Source organism: Carica papaya, chromosome 7 (assembly GCF_054855325.1).
Source record: "Carica papaya isolate Zhongbai chromosome 7, ASM5485532v1, whole genome shotgun sequence".
Taxonomy (NCBI): Eukaryota; Viridiplantae; Streptophyta; class Magnoliopsida; order Brassicales; family Caricaceae; genus Carica; species Carica papaya.
Window position 1 is genome coordinate 6,579,811 of NC_142315.1, and position 19,901 is coordinate 6,599,711.

General features: G+C 40.7%; 1 long non-coding RNA gene across 1 annotated transcript in view; it reads left to right on the top strand.

Annotated features, from left to right (window-relative positions):
- Window positions 1-19,901, top strand: part of LOC110822009 (uncharacterized) — a 35,282-nt gene that overhangs the window by 13,291 nt on the left and 2,090 nt on the right. The window lies entirely within an intron of this gene.

Below are 19,901 nucleotides of genomic sequence, written 5' to 3' on the forward strand. Positions count from 1 at the left end.
TTCTTGTTGTTTATGTTAATGATATTGTAATTACAGAAAATGATTATGTCGGAATATCTTCTCTCAAGTTATTATTGCATACGAAATTTAATACCAAAGACTTGAGACAAATAAAATATTTCTTAGGGGTTGAAGTAATAAAAAGTAAGGAAGAGATTATATTATCTAAACGAAAATATGTACTTGATGTACTTGTAGAAACATGAAAGTTAGGAACTAAGCCATGCAAGGCGGACCCACCAACTCTCGCTTTGTCAATCTGGTGTATCCCTTTTCAGTTCTCCTCGGACTCTCCTGGCACTATCTTCCTTCTATAGAGGGCAGGTTCTCCTTTCTTTCCATAAGGATATGGTACCAAATGTACATCTTATAAAAGATGATGGTGATCCATTTGATGATCCAGAAAAATACAGACGACTAGTTGGGAAATTAAATTATCTCACTATGACTTGTCCAAATATTGCATATTTTTTTAGTATTGTTAGTCAGTTTATGTCTGCACCTGCAGTCAAACATTAGGAGGTTTTAAAACAAATTTTGTGTTATTTAAAAGGTGTACCAGGACTTGGCATAATGTTTAAAAATTATGGGCATACTCACATTAAATATTTTACAGATGCTGATTGAGCTGGATTTAAAATTGATACAAGATTTATTACAGGTTATTATGTTTTTGTTAGTGAGAATCTCGTATCATAAAAAAGTAAGAAGCAAACAGTTGTATCTCGCGCAAGTGCAGAGTTTGAATATAGAGTTATGACCCAGTTCACATACGAAGTTTTATGGATACATCGTCTTTTAGATGAAGTAGGTTTGAAGCACACATCTCCTGCAAAACTCTGGTGTGATAATCAAGCTGCACTTCAGATTGCCTCAAATCCTATGTAGTATGAGAAAACCAAACATATTGAGGTTGATAGTCACTTCATCGGAGAGAAAATTCAAGAAAACTTTATATCTACTGCATGTGAAAACAGGAGAACAAATTGGTGATATATTCATAAAATATTTGAACAGAACATAAATTGAGTATTTTTGGAACAAGTTGGGCATGATTAATATCTATGTTCCAGTTTAAGGGGGAGTGTTAGAATATTATAGAATATTTTATGTACATAATAGTATGATTATATTCCCAAATATATTAGTATGATTAAGAAAAAAGTTAATTGGGTAATTTATATTGGTAACTAAATATGAATCCATATACATGTATATATATCCCTATTCTCTATTCAATAAATAATAAGAGTATTATTCAATATTTTTTCATTCCCTAACTCTTAACAACTTCGAACTTTCAAAATCAGGTAGATATTTGCTCATGCTAGTCCTCTCTAATTATTATGTTCTTTAAGTTAGAGGTAATTGATATATTTGCTTTGTTTGCCATATACTTAAATAGTGTAAAAATATCAAATTGTGTTTTATGTTAGCACCTACCACTTGAGCTCTTTGCAGGTACTGTTATTGTGTACATTATCAGTCATGAGGTATTAATAAAGTACAAGATTCAGCTCTTTATTATTATGATAATTTAACATTCTATTGAGGTTATTATTTATCTGCAACTCATTTTTTAGGTAAAATTATAAAAAAATCATATATTATATATTTTAGTATTATTTATCCTTCAGGTCCTTTAAGTTCTATTAGGAGTGAAAAAGTTTGTGAGAATATAAATTTTAGGTACGAATATACATTCAACAAACAAGAGCAGGGAATTAATTAAGCACAAAGTTTTAGCTTTACCTGAAACATAAACTAGCTGGATTGAGGGTTATAACAAAGAAAACTAACCACTCCATAAACGTGACCAATATCTATTGATAACACTAAAATAACAAGTGTGAGAAGTTCCTCAAGTGAAATACAATTTCAAGTTCAAAATAGGACTGCGAATTGAAACTCCACAAAAACACACCTACAAATTAAAGTAAACAAGGAGAAATCCCATGAGAATTTTTCTTTTTCATGTCTCGGAGAATTTTTTCTTTTTCTTACTTATTTCCTTCTTGAACTTAGGGTGAATAATATATACTATTATAACCTTGGGTTAATGGTCTTGTTGTCTTCTTTCCTTTAGCTTCTTTAATGGATCAAGCTCCATCTTCCTCATTGATCCATGCTTGGACAAAGAGTTGAAAGATTTGTTATAATCTTTTAGCTCTCCTCCTTTTAATGAGCCCACTTGGCATTGAGATATCATTTCTGTCAACTTGATCCATATTCATAGTCACATCAACAGGGGAATAAAAATTAAGGTTATAGAGAAAAAAATAAAGAAGTAGAATTGAAAATTCGACACAAGACTTATTTTCATAAGTAATTCTAATTCTTAGCGCAATAAATTAATCGAAGACACACTCACTCACTCTTAAAAATTTAGAAGGTTAAAGTAAAAATACCTTAATTTTATTAATAATTTGAATTGTATTTTCAAGAAAGGCCGATGGCCTCTATTTATAGAGTTAGCATCCTTATTTGACTTAAATAAAAAAACAAAAATTCTAATAAAACTCTTAATCTTAATTTAAATTAAAAATCAGAGTTTAATTAAAAACAAAATACAAACTCTTAATTAAAATAATGACTTTCTCTTTGTGTGGCTAAGACTCCCAATCGAACTCCTCCTTTTTGGGTTCTTTTTTGGTTTGGCCTTTGTACTTATCTTTTTTTCTCTTTTAATGTGCAGGTGGTGGCTATGACATATTCTTTTCCTACAAAATTATGTTTGAATTGGGCAGTGAAGATTGGATAAACTTCTATTTTTTTTCTTCTTATTTCTTCTTTTCTGCAATCCTCTATTACTTAGAATTCTTCTTCCTTTAATGAAGACCTAGATTAAAACCAGAAAACTTAAGGGTGACTTGCGGCAAGGAGAATACTTTTTGGGTTTTATGTGTTCTTGCAGTAGGGATCTCTCTTTTCTTTGCTTCTTCATCTCAGTTTCCTTGCTGGTTGTTAGGATCGATTTTCCCAAATGTTTTGTCTCTGTTTTACAGGTATTCGAAATCCAATTAAGAGAACTCAATCCTCCCTAAAGAGAAAATACAACTCGCGTTTCTTAATTTGGTGTAGTTCCCATGCGGGTCTGCACCTCCATGCTCTCAGCCATGCTATTTCCATGTCAAAACCAGATATGGCCTGTGTTCTTCTTGTTTTCTTGGACCTGTTCTTGCAATTTCTGGGATTTCAAAGTCAGTTTCTTGGTTAATTCAGCTTTGGATAATAAGATTGAAAGCTTTTTGGAACCTTTTGGCACGGGCTCGAGTAACAGGTCTCTCTGGGACTTAAATCTTTCTTCCCACTTCTCCCCAACTGTCTTATTGGTCTTTCTGGTAAACGTCCTTCCTTGTGTCTCTTGTGTCCAGGTTTACATCATCAAGTTTGCAACAGGCGAGATTAGTACTTTTATAGTATTCAATTTTTTTATAGGTGAGAGTTTCTTGATAATTTATCCCATATGTCTGGGTGTATCCCTTGACGAGTGCCTTGCTTTATATATTTCAATTGATCCATCTATCTTGTGTTTGATAAAGAACACTCATCTACATCCCGCAATCTTCTTTCCGTCGGATGGTAGCATAAGTGCCCGAGTATCATTCTTCTGCAACGCTTTCATCTCTGTCTGTTGCTTGGATCCACTTGGGATTATTCATGGCTTCACTTATTGTATGAGGAACATCATCTGCAGATAAGTTATAAACTAATATCTTGAGAGGTTCGGACCATGGTTGAGCTAAGATGTGGTTGGCAATTGGGTACTTTGACTAGCTAGTTCTATGGGTAGGTGAATAGCTATTTGGCGGTTGCCCGCGATTATGTTTGAAAGGTAATTTATAACCAATATAAATATTTTGAGGAGAGTTTAGAACTTATACCTCAGGAACACTCTCAGGAGATTGGTCTGATTATGGCACTATCAAGTCATGGAAGAGTTGTTCACTTTCAATTTCTACAAGTTCTTCACTTATCTCTGCTTTTGTCTCTACGTGCTCAACATTTTTGACATTTTCATTAGTTCTATTGGTTGAACTTCCACCCTTACATCATTTGGAGTTTTTTTGAAGCTTGGTTAATTTTCCCAATTCCGCTCTTCACTCATCATCTCCCCTTGAAGAGAGGAGTGGTAAAATTGAGAGGTGAAGAAATTCTCTTATTCAATAAAGGTGACATCCATGGTGATATAGAGGTGTAGTGTAGTTGGATCGTAATATTTGTATCCTTCTTTATGAGCTCCATAGCCAAGAAAGACATAACAGACAACACATGAATCTAACTTTGTCAAGATATAGATATGTTGGCTAGAGATTAAGAGAATTAATTGGAAATCCTATAAATTGAGGGATTCGGAGTTAGGTTTCCTAGTGAGTTAGTGTCCTATTTAGAAATAAGTTAGTTTCCTATTTTTTCTTTTGTACCCTACTATATAATACTCTATATTATCAATTTAGAAAGTAAGATCTTTTTTTTTTCATATTTCATCACATGGTATGAAAGCTCTAAGCTCTCTTCTGGGAATTCTGTCTTCTCTCTCTTCAATCTTAATTGTTGAATGATTTTCCTTTTAGTCTTCATCAATGATCTTGTTTTTTAATTTCTCCTTCTTTAATAACCGTTTGAGTAGTCTTAATTGTTGTTGATTTCCTTCCTTCATCATGTCAACCTCTCAAAACACCGAAACCACTACCTCTAGCAATTCAAATCTACCGAAGAGTCCAACTCTGTTCAAAAAATTGGAGAATTGCATAACATTCGGGACTCCTATAGGCTCAATGGGAAGAACTATCTTAAATAGTCTCAATTTGTCCATACATACCTCAAGGACAAAGGGAGACTTAATCACCTTCTTAGAACTGGACCGGTAAAGGATGACCCATTGTTTAAAGTATGGGATGAGTAGGATTCCATAATAATATCTTGGCTATGGGATTCTATGGATCCCATGATCAGTAATACGTGTATGTTTTTTGCTACAACAAAGGAAATTTGGGATTTCATTCGTCGCACATATTCGAAGGCCCATAATGCTACTCAAGTGTACGAGATCTAGGTAAAAACTGCAGCTACTAAGCAATGAGACAAATCTGTCACAAAATATGCAAACCTATTACAAAACCTAGGTAAGAACTTAATCATTACCGAGTTTTTAAGATGAAACACTTCGAGGATGTTGTCATCTTAAAGAACTTCATTGAAAAAGACTGGATTTATGATTTTTTGGCTAGATTGAATTCTGAATTTGAGTAAGTTAGGATCCAAATCCTTGGTAAGGAGGACACACCTTCTCTAGAAGAGACAATATCATTTATTCGAGCTGAAGAAAGTCGAAGGAGTCTCATGCTTCAAACACAACAAACTGTGAACAAGTCAGCCCTAATAGCAAAAACAAATCATCAGGAGAAAGAAAAAGGTAATCTAACTCAACACCTTGGTAGAGAAAGCCAACAGAAGGAGAACAAGTGCACCTATTGTAAGAAACTAAGGCACACAAAAGAGAAGTGTTGGAAACTGAATGGAAAGCCACCAAGCCGAGAATGGGGGAATTGTGGAGGGCAACAAAGTCCTCAGGCTCATATGGTAAAACAACACAAAATTGAGAAAAATTTAGCTCAATGGTGAAGAAATTGAGTAGCTGATAAACCTACTGGGGTCTCTTGGGAAGCCTTCTAGAACTTGTTCTTTGGCTCTTACAAGTAAACCTTTGTTCTCCTTTTGTACGAATGCCTCGGAAACACTATATGCTAACTCTTGGATAATAGATTTTGGTGCCATAGGTCATATGACCCCCATACATCAACTCTTTCACATCTATACTCCATACCCGAGTAATAAAAACAATTTAGTGACCAATGGCTCTTAACTACTATTGCAGGGTTCAAAGATATACATATTACACCTACCTTTACCCTTAAAAATGTCCTCCATATACCGAAACTGTCAACCAACCTGGTTTTCATTCAAAAATTAACCCATGATCTTAATATTATGTCTCTTTTTTTCCTTCTTAATGTGTTTTTCAGGATCAGCACTTAGGGAGGAGGATTGGACTTACTAAGGAAATACGCGGCCTTTATCACCTTGAATCATTAAAAAATGGTAGAAGCAATTTGTCTTTGGTTTTCTTCAATTCCACAAATAAAGATTTTATTTGGTTATATCACTCTTGCCTAGGTCATCCATCTTTTAGGGTTTTAAAAGTCATGTTTTCTCGTTTGTTCAATGGATTAGATATATCTGAATTTTGAATTAGCAAAACATACTTGTATACCTTTTCCTATCAACAATAAAAGAACTTCTCATCATTTTCATTTCATAGTGACATATGAGGTCTTTCTACAATACCAAATGTTTCTAGGGCCTGTTGGTTTGTGTCCTTAATTGATGATTGCACTCGGGTTACTTGGCTCTTTCTTAAATAAAAATCTGATGTTAGCATTGTTATACCCAACTTCCACTTAATGGTTCAAAACTAATTTGGGGTTAAAATAAAAGGCTTTAGGACAGAAAATTCTAGAGACTACTTCAACCAGATTTTATCACCCTATTTTCAATCACAAGGTATTATCCATGAATCATCATGTGTGTTAACACATCTCAGCAAAATTGGGTAACTGAAAGGAAAAATGGGCACTTACTTAACACCACCCCATACTCTTTCAAAGGAATGTTCCTAAGTCCTATTTGGGAAAGGTTGTTCTTACTGCCACACACCTGATAAATAGACTAATCTCTCGTGTGTGTTAGACAACAAAAATCCCATAGAGATCCTTAATAGTTTCTACCCTCACTTTAAACCTCAAATGGCCTAAACCTAGAGTATTTGAGTGCATTGCCTTTGTTCATGTCCACAACCAACAAAGAGGAAAGCTAGATCCTCAAGCCATAAAATGTGTTTTCTTTTGTTACTCATCCACTGAAAAGGGATACAAGTGTTACAACCCTTCATCCAAAAAAAATTTTATCTCTATAGATGTCACCTTTATAGAAAATAAACTCTTTTTTTTCTCCAAGTTCTCTCTTCAGGAGGAGATTTTAATGATGGAAGATAGTATTTGTGAGTCCTTTGAACCAATTAAAACCCTTACCTTCTTTAAGTTCCAGCCTATGCTGTTGTATCTGAGGCCTCTAAGCTAATCACATCTAAGTCACCCAATTCTGTCTTTGAGCCGACATACCTCTTGTCCCTGCCAGTGCAAGTCACAAGTTACCAAGGTTCTCCCAAGTGCATTCAAGGAGAAAGGTCGTTTCAGAACTAATACAAGTCTAAGAATTCAACTTAGACTCTGGAAATGAGATTACAGTAAGATCTGATCTACCTTTACATACACAATCTGTTGAAATACCTGATAATCCAAAAGATGACCTAGACCTTCCTATTGCTGTGAGATAAGGTACCAGAGAATGCACCAAACAATTGTTTTACCCACTATCTCACTATGTCTCTCTTAAGCACCTATCACCACCCACAAAAGGTTCATTGTAAGTTTAAATACCATTGTTATCCCAAACACTGTTTCTGAGGCATTATCAAAAAGAGAATGGAGGAATGCTATGAGAGAAGAGATGAGTGCATTAGAAAAGAATAAAACATGGGATGTAACAGCCCCGGTAATTCATAATGGAATGTATATAAAAAATATCAAATGCGGAAGCGAAGTCAAAATTTCATCCCTTACACTAAAACCAAAAACGTGCTCACAAAATATAAAAGATCAAACTACCTAAATGAAAAATTTGAAAGTAAAAGCTACGAATGTGACTATAGAGTCTTTAGGTGTCCCATTCGTCGTCCTCCTGCGGAACCGGCTCGGGAACGATGTCCTCTTGATCTGAAATGATTAAATAAGGAATGAGCTACACTAGCCCAGTAAAGACATCACGATATCTCACCGTCACGGAGGTAAAGGTGGGTAGAAAACACAAAAAGACCAATGGAGCATAATTTACAACAAATCCTTTTATCGATAATAAAACATTTACCATTCACTTACCTCGGTGAAATTTATAAAACAATATACGAAAGCAATAACATCATCATCATCATGAAACTATATATATATAAACTGTATAACATAATACCTATCAAGTTTTTCGTAATTCAATCGTTACACAACATATTTTTCCTTATTTACCAGCCCACTAGTATCCATGGGGATCCATAGGGGTCCCGCTACCTGTTAACCCTTAACACTTGAAATCATATTCCAGGGCCGTCCCCATACCCCGTCCGGTATGGGCGCCAAACCATAGACCTCATTACCCCGTCCAGTATGAAGGTGAAACGGGCCGTCCCCATACCCCGTCCGGTATGGGCGCCAAAACACATAAGATCTCCATACCCTGTCCGGTATGGGAGACCACAATCCCGGTAAGGTTCCCTACGGACCCGGTCCGTCCACCATCTCCCAGGATATCTAGTCAAGCTGATCACATTATACAATTTCCATTTATATAACCTTTCATTCTCCTTTTCCCTCAGTCAACATTATCAATCACATACAAACAAGCAAAACGATAATTTATGCCAAACGGACAACATACAGCATCAATATCCCGGTCATTCAATCCATAATCAATAAAACAGTAAAATATGCACATGAAACCATAAAATGAAAACATCGAACCTCATGCTGCATTTAAAACTGTAAAACAGGCCAAATAACAGTTAACCGACAAACACACTGGACTCGGGCTCCATTAGCGACCTTAAGCAGTTTTACACACTCGTTGATTCATGAAATACCGTTTTATCATTTATTAAACTTTAAAACCGTGATAGGAAATAGGGTGAGGGGTCCTTACTCGTTTCAGGGTCCGAACACGGCTTCACAGTGCACTTGCAGGTTGTCCCTAATTTTCCCTGAATTTTTCCCGGGGAACTGAAACGCACTACTGGTACCTGCACGTGTTCCAAAAAAATCCCAAATTAGGCCCAGGGCCCCTTTCGGCCAATATCGCAACTCCGGCACGGCGGCTCCGCCGTGCTCCGGCGACGGCGCCGCCGCTTGCGGCGGCAGTTCGCCTCGGGTTGGACGTTTTCGGCCACACTCGCATTGGTTCCTGCGATAAAACAACCCTACGGCCCTCGGGGGGCCGAAAATTTACGGAAAACCGAAGCTTACCGGCGGCGGTGCACTCGGGTGCGGTGGCTCTCCGGTGAAGTTCGTGTTTTGGTGATTCGGCTCCGGTCAACCTGTAGAGAAAAGAATGGTGATCACGGTGATATAAAAATTGAATTAAACGGAGGCCGGGAAGGGCCTCATTGGAGGCAAAAACCGAGAAGGGGCGCGGCGGCGCCGCTGGCTTTCGGCCCTATTTTCCGGCCGTTTGGCCGGGATTTTGGCTCCGATTTGGCCACTGGGGAAATCAGCGTGGAAAAACGAGTCGGGAGTATGAAATTTACCTCGATCGGCGGTCAAAAATCCCTCCGGTGCGGCGGCGAGTGGCGGCGGCCGGCTTCTGGTTCGTCTTCTCCGGCGAGGGCAGGCAGCTAGGGTTTGGGGTCTGGTGTGGGGGTCTTATTTATACCCTTTTGCCTTTTGATCTCAGCCGTCCATTTTGTTTTAATCTGGGCCATCCGTGCGCGCGATTGATCTGGGTCGTCCAATCGCGCGCACGCGGATTGCCAACATGGCCCGTCCCCGGTCGACGTGGTTTTGCCACGTGGCAGGTCCTGGTTGGCCAGGCCTGCTGACTGGGCCTGCTGACGTGGCTGTTGATGTGGCACGCACGTTTTTTTTTTATTTTTTTTTTATTTTTTCCTTCTTCAATTTCCCCGGGCGCTACAACTCTCCCCCCTTTAAAGAAATTTGGTCCTCAAATTTGCCCCGTTACTCTTGATCGAACAGATGGGGATATTGGGCCCTAAATTCTGATTCCAGTTCCCAGGTGGCCTCCCTGGGCGTGTGGTTCTGCCACACGACTTTTACAAATGATATTTTCCGGTTGCGAAGTATTCTGCTCTCTCAGTCCGTGATACCGACCGGTACTTCTTCATAAGACAAGTTCTCTCGGAGTGGAAGCGGTTCATGAGGCAAGACATGAGAAAGGTCCGGATTGTACTTACGTAGCATAGATACGTGAAACACATTATGAACCCGGGAGAGCTCAGGAGGCAGTGCAAGTCTGTAGCCAGTGGTACCAATCTTGTCTAAGATTTCAAAGGGTTCAATATATCTGGGGTTTAATTTTCCCCTCCTGCCGAACCTACTAATTCCCTTGAAGGGGGTGACTTTAAGAAACATCCGGTCGCCTTTCTCAAAGGCCAGGTCTCTCCTCCGGGTATCAGCATAACTCTTCTGCCTACTCTGAGCTGTCTGGATGTTCTTCTTGATCTTAACTATCTTAGACGTAGTTTCTTCTACCAAATCCGGGCCAAACAATTTTCTATTGCCCACTTCTTCCCAACAGATCGGTGACCTGCACGGACGCCCGTATAGCGCCTCGTATGGGGCCATGCCGATGCTTGCTTGGTAACTGTTGTTGTAAGCAAACTCTATCAGGGGTAGATGGTCGTCCCAATGGCCCCCGGAGTCAAGGACACAAGCTCGGAGCATATCCTCCAGCGTACGAATTGTCCTCTCTGATTGTCCATCGGTTTGGGGGTGGAAAGCAGTACTAAGAGACAGCTTTGTTCCCATAGCTTGCTGGAAACTATTCCAAAACCGAGAAGTGAATCTGGGATCCCTGTCGGATACTACTGTTACTGGAACTCCATGCAGTCTGACTACCTCCCGGATATATATTCTTGCCAACTTGTCCAAAGGATCAGTCATTCTGATGGCCAGGAAGTGGGAAGACTTAGTGAGTCGGTCAACAATTACCCATATAGCATCATGTCCCGATCGTGCCTTGGGTAGTCCCGATACGAAGTCCATGGTGATGTGTTCCCACTTCCACTCTGGAATCGGTAAAGGCTGAAGTAACCCGCCCGGGCGTTGATGTTCTGCTTTGACCTGCTGACATACCAAGCACTTAGATACAAAGTCGGCTATATCTCTCTTCATCCCATTCCACCATAACCGAGGTCGCATAGTTTGGTACATTTTCGTACTTCCTGGATGCATGGCGAAACTTGAACTATGGGACTCTGTCATGATGTCTCTTTTTAACTCACTGTCGTCTGGGACACACACCCTGTCCTTGAAACGAATCAATCCGTCGGCAGAGATCTGAAATTCTGAGCTCACTCCCTGTTCTGCATTCTTCTTGCGGGTTACTAGGGCGGGGTCAACTGACTGGGCTTCCTTTATTCTTTGGATTAACTCGGGTTGGACTGCTAGGTGGCCCAAACATGTGACTCTCTTCAGGTCTCGCAGGCGAACCTGCTGTGTAGCCCCAATGGACCTACATTCTGAAACCATCAGATGGGCTAGGGTGCCTGCACTTTTCCTGCTGAGGGCATCGGCCACCACGTTGCCCTTACCTGGATGGTATAGGATGTCACAATCATAGTCCTTGAGGAGTTCCATCCACCTTCTCTGACGCATGTTGAGATCCTTCTGAGTGAAGATATGCTTCAAACTCTTATAATCGGTGTAGATCTGAAAGGTCTCTCCATACAAATAATGGCGCCAGGTTTTCAAGGCGTATATGATTGCAGCAAGCTCCAAGTCATGCGTAGGATAGTTCTTCTCATGATTCTTTAGCTGTCTAGACCCATATGCTATAACCTTTCCATGCTGCATTAGGACACAACCCAGGCCCAGATAGGAGGCATCACTATAAACTGTGTACCCTCTTGATCCACTCGGTAGAGCCAGCACTGGTGCAGTGGTCAGTCGCTTCTTCAACTCTGAAAAACTCCTCTCGCAGTTCTCATTCCATTCAAACCTTGCATTCTTCTTTGTGAGTCGGGTCAGAGGAGCTGCTAGACTAGAGAACCCTTCGACAAACCGGCGGTAATAACCTGCCATCCCTAGGAAACTGCGAATTTCCTTAACTGTTGTCAGCCTTTCCCAACCAAGTACTGCTTCAACCTTTTCGAGGTTCACCGACACCCCTTCCTTCGATATAACATGTCCTAGGAAGGCGGTTTGTTTGAGCCAAAATCCACACTTGCTCAACTTCGCATACAACTTCTTTTCCCTGAGTACCTGTAGGACTTGGGCAAGATGATGAGCATGTTCTTCCCTACTTTTTGAGTAGACTAAGATATCATCGATGAACACGATGACAAATTGATCCAAGAATTCTCTGAAGATTCTGTTCATTAGATCCATAAAGATGGCCGGGGCGTTGGTTAGCCCAAACGGCATAACCAGGAACTCATAGTGTCCGTACCTGGTTCGGAATGCCGTCTTGGGGATGTCTTCGGCTCTCACTTTTACCTGATGGTAACCTGATCGTAGATCTATTTTGGAAAAGACCTGTGCACCCTGCAACTGATCGAAAAGGTCATCAATTCGGGGAAGAGGGTACTTGTTCTTAATTGTTACCTTGTTTATCCTTCTATAATCAATGCACAGTCTCAACGTTCCATCCCCTTTGCAAAAGTAACCCCGGCACCCCATAGGGAAATGTTGTGTCTAATGAAGCCACTGTTTTGTAGCTCAGTGATTTGTTTCCTTAGCTCTTCCATCTCGATGCGGCTCATTCGGTGAGGAGCTACCGAGATGGGCTGGGTTCCTGGCTGTAAGTCTATGGTGAACTCGACCTCTCTGTCCCCTGGTAGACCGGCAGTTCATTCGGAAATACGTCTGGAAAGTCTCGGACTACTGGAATCTCTTGGATACAAACTTCTTTCTTGGGTTTACCTAGTTAGAGAAAATACAATATTAAGGCACTGGGAATTAAGAAGAAAAGAATTTGCCATTAGGGGAAATCAGTACCGAATAATTTTATTAACTTGTAAATGGCTCCTCGTTGGGAGGATTAAATACAATCTTTTTGTTAAAGCAGTCTATGGTGGCGTGATACGCCGCTAGCCAATCCATTCCTAGGATTACATCAAAATCCCCTGTGTCTAACCCTATCAGGTCTACCCTCAATTTTTTATCTGCTATCTCCACGGCACATGCCCTGTAGACAACCTCTCCTAGCAATGTCTCCCCCCAAGCGGTGGATACAAGCAATAATGAATCAAGTCTATCAGGTGATACACAAATTTTGGAAGCAAGAACATGTGAAATAAAAGAATGTGATGCACCAGTATCAAACAAAACATGAGCAATGTGGCCAGAGATAATATATATACCATGTACCACGTCTGGGTCTGCGTCGGCATCCTTCTGGGTAAGGTTGTAAACTCTGCCCTGAATCGGAGGCCTCCCTTGATTCTGGTTCCTAGGGCACTCCCTCGCATAGTGCTGGGCACTGCCGCATATGCGACAGGTGTTGTTGAGGCGGTAGCAGGGTCGGTCCCCATGATCCCTGCCGCAATACTGGCAGATTTTTCCACGTGCTGCCCCCATAGCCTGAGGAGGGGCCTAGACGGCAGGTCTGGGCCTCTTACTAGGTTGGACAGGCATGGTAGGCGCTGGCCTGCGGAGCGGGGCTGAGGGTCGGGAACTTCCCGCTAGCTGAGGGCGGGTGTCGAAGCTCCTTTCTATGATCTGCGCCTTTGCCAGGACTGCCGAATATGTCTCGAGCTCCATCACCAATAAGTGCTGTCTGATCGCCCACTGGAATTTCCTGGCCTTTCGGCCCTCATCCAACAATGTCTCCGGGGCATGTCGGCCCAGCTCCAGGAACTTGCGGGCATACTCCGACACTGTCATATTTCCCTGGACCAATTGAGCAAATTCCATTTCCTTTAAATGTTGGATGTGTTTGGGGAGATACTCCGCATGGAAGCCGCTAGGAACTGCTCCCAAGTAACTGGTACAGGCAGGGTGGCCCGCTTGAGCTCCCACCAGCGTACTGCTTCCCCTACCAGCATGTAGGAGGCAATGGCAGCCCTCTGCTCAGGGACTACTCCCAAGGTCTCAAAAGTTCTCTCAGTCTCTGCCAGCCAGTATTGGGCCTCTTCGAAAGAGGATCCCCCTGAAAAAGTAGAAGGGTTCAGTCTTCTGTACCTCTCTATGAAGCCGGGGTCGATCAAGGAGGGAGCGGGGTCCCGGGGTAGAGGGACTGGGGCCGGCTGAGGGTGAACTGGGGGACCCTGTGGTGGCGCCTGCTGATGTGGTGGGGGCACTGGAATGTGCTGTGGCGGCACCTGTTGGTACTGTGGCTGTGGTACCGGGTCGTACCGCGGCTGTGGTGCCGGGTGGTACCGTGGAGGAACAGGCTCCTGCCGGGGTGGCTCGGGATCAGCCTGCTGTAGCGGGGGCTCAACCTGCGCTAGCGGAGGAGGTCCCGGTAACTCCCTTCTCTCCTCTTGCCTTCGCTGGGCAGCTGCGAGAGCCTCCACCATCTCGAATAGTCTATCTAAATCCTCCCGAAGTGAATTATCTGGGGCCGCTCGGTTTAGTGGGGGCCTTCCTCTTCTCATTCCCGTGTACCTGCATTCACAAGGAATGATTGAGTAATGATATATCGGTGAGTATTTCTCTAAGGCACTATTGTGTAAGGGATGGGTCCGAGGAAACCTGGCTCTGATACCAACTGTAACAGCCCCGGTAATTCATAATGGAATGTATATAAAAAAATATCAAATGCTGAAGCGAAGTCAAAATTTGAATAACATCCCTTACACTAAAACAAAAAACGTGCTCTCAAAATATAAAATATCAAACTACCTAAAGGAGAAATTTGAAAGTAAAAGTTACGAATGTGACTATGGAGTCTTTAGGCGTCCCCTTCGTCGTCCTCCTGCGGAACCGGCTCGGGAACGATGTCCTCTTGATCTGAAATGATTAAATAAGGAATGAGCTACACTAGCCCAGTAAAAACATCACGATATCTCACCGTCACGGAGGTAAAGGTGGGTAGAAAACACAAAAAGACCAATGGAGCATAATTTACAACAAATCCTTTTATCGATAATAAAACCTTTACCATTCACTTACCTCGGTGAAATTTATAAAACAATATACGAAAGCAATAACATCATCATCATCATGAAACTATATATATATAAACTGTATAACATAATACCTATCAAGTTTTTCGTAATTCAATCGTTACACAACATATTTTTCCTTATTTACCAGCCCACTAGTATCCATGGGGATCCATAGGGGTCCCGCTACCCGTTAATCCTTAACACTTGAAATCATATTCCAGGGCCGTCCCCATACCCCGTCCGGTATGGGAGACCACAATCCCGGTAGGGTTCCCTACGGACCCGGTCCGTCCACCATCTCCCAGGATATCTAGTCAGGCTGACCACATTATACAGTTTCCATTTACATAACCTTTCATTCTCCTTTTCCCTTAGTTAGCATTATCAATCACATACAAACAAGCAAAACGATAATTTATGCCAAACGGACAACATACAGCATCAATATCCCGGTCATTCAATCCATAATCAATAAAACAGTAAAATATGCACATGAAACCATAAAATGAAAACATCGAACCTCATGCTGCATTTAAAACTGTAAAACAGGCCAAATAACAGTTAACCGACAAACACACTGGACTCGGGCTCCATTAGCGACCTTAAGCAGTTTCACACACTCGTTGATTCATGAAATACCGTTTTATCATTTATTGAACTTTAAAACCGTGATAGAAAATAGGGTGAGGGGTCCTTACTCGTTTCGGGGTCCGAACACGGCTTCACAGTACGCTTGCAGGCTGTCCCTAATTTTTCCTGAATTTTTTCCGGGGAACTGAAACACACTACTGGTACCTGTACGTGTTCCAAAAAAATCTCAAATTAGGCCCAGGGCCCCTTTCGGCCAATATCGCAACTCCGGCACGGCGGTTCCGTCGTGCTCCGGCGGCGGTGCACTCGGGTGCGGCGGCTCTCCGGTGAAGTTCGTGTTTTGGTGATTCGGCTCCGGTCAACCTGTAAAGAAAAGAATGGTGATCACGGTGATATAAAAATTGCATTAAATGGAGGTCGGGAAGGGCCTCATCGGAGGCAAAAATCGAGAAGGGGCGCGGCGGCGCCGCTGGCTTTCGGCCCTGTTTTCCGGCCGTTTGGTCGGGATTTTGGCTCCGATTTGGCCACTGGGGAAATCAGCGTGGAAAAACGAGTCGGGGGTATGAAATTTACCTCGATCGGCGGTCGAAAATCCCTCCGGTGCGGCGGCGGGTGGCGGCGGCCGGCTTCTGGTTCGTCTTCTCCGGCGAGGGCAGGCTGCTAGGGTTTGGGGTCTGGTGTGGGGGTCTTATTTATACCCTTTTGCCTTTTGATCTCAGCCGTCCATTTTGTTTTAATCTGGGCCGTCCGTGCGCGCGATTGATCTGGGTCGTCCGATCGCGCGCACGCGGATCGCCAATGTGGCCCGTCCCCGGTCGACGTGGTTTTGCCACGTGGCAGGTCCTGGTTGGCCAGGCCTGCTGACTGGGCCTGCTGACGTGGCACGCACGTTTTTTTTTTTTTTTTTTTTTTTTTTTCCTTCTTCAATTTCCCCGGGCGCTACATGGGAGATTGTTAATAAACCAAAACGAAAAAACATTATTGATTGTAAATGGGTTTTCACACTAAAATACAAGGCTGATGGATCATTTGAGAGATATAAAGCAAGATTGGTGGTCAAATGGTACACTTAGACTTATGGGGTAGATTATTAGGCAACTTTTGCTCCAGTTGCGAAAATGAATACAGTGAGAATCCTATTTTTATTGGCTGCCCACTTCAGTTGGCAACTCCTACAATATGATGTTAAAAATGCATTTCTCCCTAGTGACTTAGATGAAGAAATATATATGAATATCCCACTGGGATTTGAGGGAGACACAGGTAACAAGGTGTGCAAGCTGAAAAATGTCTTTATGGGTTAAAGCAATCTCCTAGAGCATAGTTTGAGAGATTTACAAAAGTCATGAAGGAATTGGGATATAAACAAAGCCAAAGTGACCACACTCTCTTCATTAAACATTTGGCTACAGAGGGAGTAACTGCACTTCTAGTCTATGTGGACGACATCATAATGATAGGAAATAATGAAAGAGAGAAGCAAGAACTAAAGCAGAGACTAGCAAAGGAATTTGAAATAAGGAACTGGGAAAACTGAAGTATTTCCTCGGTATTGAGGTAGCATATTCCATACAGGGGCCCTTCATATCCCAGCAAAAGTATGTGATTGATCTATTGACGGAAACAGAGAAGATTAGGTGTAAATCAATCTCTACACCAATGGATCCAAATCATAAGTTGGGAGTAGTTAAAGAAAAACCAACTGTTGATAAAAGAATGTACCAAAGATTGGTAAAAAAACTCATGTACCTTACCCATACTTAGCCTGACATAACATACTCAGTGAGCGTGATTAGTTAATTCATGCACGATTCAAGAGAATCTCATCTTCAAGCTGCTTACAGGGTACTGCATTACTTGAAAGGCAATCCAAGAAAAGGAATTTTGTTCAAGGAGAACGACACTCTTGCTCTAAAAGTTTACATCGATGTTGACTATGCAGGTTCCTTAGTAGACAGAAGATCAACTATAGGGTAGTGTACTTTTCTTGGAGGTAATTTAGTAACATAGAGGAGCAAGAAACAGAATATGGTGGCAAGATCATCCACAAAATCAAAGTTCAGGGCTATCACTCAGGGATTATGTGAGCTACTCTGGTTGAAGATTATTCTAAATTATTTGAGAGTCAAATGGGAAGGACTTATGAAGCTCTATTGTGACAACAATTCTCACAATCCTATACAACACGATAGAACAAAAGATATTGAAATTTATAGACATTTCATCAAAGAAAAATTGGAGGAAGGGTTAGTGTATATGTCCTATATTCCATCAAAACGTCAAGTAGTTGATATTCTAACAAAGGGGCTAAACAGTTCGAACTTCCATTATCTCGTATTCAAACTAGGAATTGAAGACATTTATTCCTCAGCTTGAGGGGGAGTGTCAAGATATAGATATGCTGGCAAGAGATTAGGAGAATTAATTAGAACTTTCGTAAATTAAGGGCTTCAGAGTTAGGTTTCCTGATGAGTTATCGTCCTACTTAAGAATGAGTAAGTTTTCTATTTTTTCTTTTATATCTTACTATATAATATTGTGTGTTATCAATTCAGAAAGTAAGATCTTTCTTTTCTTTTCATATTTCATCACAAGCTTCATTCTTTAACTTTTGTGTAAATGAATATATTTAATACAACCAAACTTTTTTGGAGGAAGCATTAGAACTAATGGTAATGTCACATGTTTCGCTAGAACTTGAAGAGGATTTTTATAGTTCGAGATTCGCGATGGCAATTAGTTCATCAAGTATACAACAGTCATCACTGCATTTGTGCAAAAACACTTAAGTATATATGTCGTTGTCAAGAGAGCTTGAATGATTTATAAGATATGTCTATTCTTGCACTCTGCAACGCTGATTTGTTCTAGTGTTTGGGAACAAGATATTTCATGATAGAAATCATGTTCTTGAAAATATCTGCGAAATTATGCATTATTTTATTTTCCACATTATTATATCGAAGAATCAATAGCTTAGTGAAAACTTATATTCGAATCATATTATGAAATGACCGAAATACTTCAAATACTTCATTTCTATTCTTCAACAAATATAGCCAAGTTATTCGTATACAATCATCAATAAAGGTTACAAACCATCTAACACCAAAGGAAATAGTAATAGGAGCAGGACCCCAAACGTCAGAGTGAACAATAAAAAACAGGACGTCACACTTATTCAAACTTATCAGATAAGGTACACGATGACTATTAGCTTGAATGTAAGCTTCACCCTTAAAATCTGAGTCATTAAATTTTGTAAATAAATTCAGAAATAAATATCTCAAATATCAAAATAAGGGATACCCAACTGGTTATGCCATAACCAAATCTGCCTTTCCTTGACTCCTGCAGAATACATATTATTCACTCTACCACAGCTGAAATCATCCATGTAATACAATCCTTCCCTTTTAATACCGCGACCAATAATCTCCTTGGTGAGAATATCCTGAAAGAAATAGAATTTAGAATATATTAGAACACAAAAATTCAATTCCTCAGTCACTTGTCCTATGGATAACAATTTATTAGAAAGTGATAGAACTAATAAAGTATTTGGTAATGAAAAAAGAGAAAAAGCAACTATTCCAGCCCTTGTTACTGGATATGCTACTCTGTTGGCATTAGCAATACATGTTCATTTCGGTTGGGTGGTTTCAAGGAAGTCACAGGGATCGAATGTCATTTGGTCGGTTGCCCCATAGTCAATGATCTAGCTATCATGGTTCCTTATTTTAGAGCACAAAAAATACAATCTTGATTACCTGAATCATTCTGACCAATTTTGTTCACTAGAAGATTCTTATTGCGGTATAAGAGATAAGTGATGCTCTACGCTCATAAGAGTTACACAACCAGGATTGTCTTCTCCCCTTGCTTCACATTTTTTCTTTGCCTTGAGTTCGTGCCACCAATCTGGATAACCATGTAGTTTAAAGCATGTTTTTTTGGTATGTTTTGTATTCCCACGATGTGTGCAGTCTTCTCCTTCCCCTTGTGACTTTAGTTTTGTAACTGGTTTTCCATTTGAAGTTGGTCGAAAAGATAATTGATGTTGAGATTTTTGTCCCCCTTCAAAAACATAGCACTACTAAATATGGTATCCTCCTTTTCTATCATTACAGATTACTTCAAATCTTCTCTTCATACTAGAGCATAAACTTGTTCCACTATTGGCAATGGTTGTAACTGGAGCACATCTGCTCGAATCTTCAAGCCCGTCTAAGAAAGTATAAATTCTATTCTCTTGCAAGATTGAGTTATATTTATGTATATCAGTATCACATTTCATGAGATTTGGTCGGTGAAAATTGATTTCTCTTCACAATCCTTATAGATTGTTGTAGTATGTCTC